Below are 1,295 nucleotides of genomic sequence, written 5' to 3'. Positions count from 1 at the left end.
CACACACACACACACACACACACACACACACACACACACACACACACACACACACACACACACACACACACACAGCCTAACCAGAGCACTTCACTCAGACAGGAGCTGGAAGAATCAAACTCAGCTGAAAGTTACCAGACTGTGACCTTTCACCTCTCTGCCCTCCTCCATGTTTCTGTCCAGAACTTTATTGTCCACCTAGCAGAGAGCACAACCGGGTTCTGGCGGCTCGGTTCGGCTCCTCTTACCTGCTCTGAAAACTTCTGCTGTCCTACGGGAACCGCCGCGGTCACTCGGAGAACATCGGAGCCGCTTCTTGGCTTCTCCTCCGGGCGGAACCAGACGGGTCCGAAAAGCTGGACCTGCCTACCGAACCAACACGGAACCGACGGGAAGCTCCAGAACCCCCGTCTTCTGGGATAACTAACGGGTCAAAAAGTTCCGGGTTGGCAGCAGTCGAGCACTTCACTTTGGCTTGGTCTGGGTGTTAACTGCAGGATTACGGTGCCGTTTCCGGTTCAGGATTTTCACAATAAAAGTGGACTAACTCAGAATCTGAATCTGGATAAAAGCAGGGATGATTGGTCCGATTATTTTATTGCAATAGAAACACTCATTGAACAAGGCCTGCATGGTTTGATTATCTCAGTTTATAACAATAAAGTGTTATTATTTCTTCACTCTTTAGTGTTGAAGTTCAATAATAAAATCAGAAATAAAAAAATCAGAGAAGCCAAATGCTGCACCCGTCAGTACTTCATCAGATTAGCATTTAAATATAGACATAGATTGTGCTGTCCTTATTAAAAGGTATAAATACCGCTGATTATCAGAACCCGGATCCATTACAACCCAGAACCCAGTCAGAACCAGAGTGAGATAGTAACTAGTAAGTTTTGGAAAGTACCGTAGTTACTTTTAGTAGTTTTTACTACCTGTAACTTCACTAACAAAAAAGTCACCAGACTTGCAGTTTGTTTTTAGTTTCATATTTTTAAAAAATGATTTGGAAAACTTATTTATACAAATTATTTTTATATGAATTATTAAAATACCAAAAAAAGGTTATATTTTGGTCCACCTGATGATTTAAATCTTGATGTTTTGATCAGTCTGTATTATATTTTTGGAATGTGAGTCTTACTCCAATAGTTTTCATGCTCTCTCCCTAATGAAAAAAAGTATACTTTAGTATACAAAATTTTAACATACTTTGATTAATGTACTTAAACTGTACTATTTTGGGACAACTTTTTTGTGCTTAGTATATTTCAATAGTATTTAAATAGTATTAA

At 39.7% G+C, this 1,295-nt stretch overlaps 1 protein-coding gene across 1 annotated transcript in view; it reads right to left on the bottom strand.

Annotated features, from left to right (window-relative positions):
* The window catches only part of elmo3 (engulfment and cell motility 3), an 18,816-nt gene extending 18,344 nt beyond the window's left edge, over positions 1-472 (bottom strand). Inside the window, exon 1 of the mRNA XM_007577656.2 lies at positions 249-472. The gene's annotated coding sequence lies outside the window, so the exon portion shown is untranslated. The remainder of the gene's footprint in view (positions 1-248) is intronic.
* Positions 473-1,295: the final 823 nt, after the last annotated feature.

Source organism: Poecilia formosa, unplaced genomic scaffold (genome assembly GCF_000485575.1).
Source record: "Poecilia formosa unplaced genomic scaffold, Poecilia_formosa-5.1.2 Scaffold449, whole genome shotgun sequence".
NCBI lineage: Eukaryota > Metazoa > Chordata > Actinopteri > Cyprinodontiformes > Poeciliidae > Poecilia > Poecilia formosa.
This window is presented reverse-complemented; position numbering and strand designations above follow the sequence as displayed.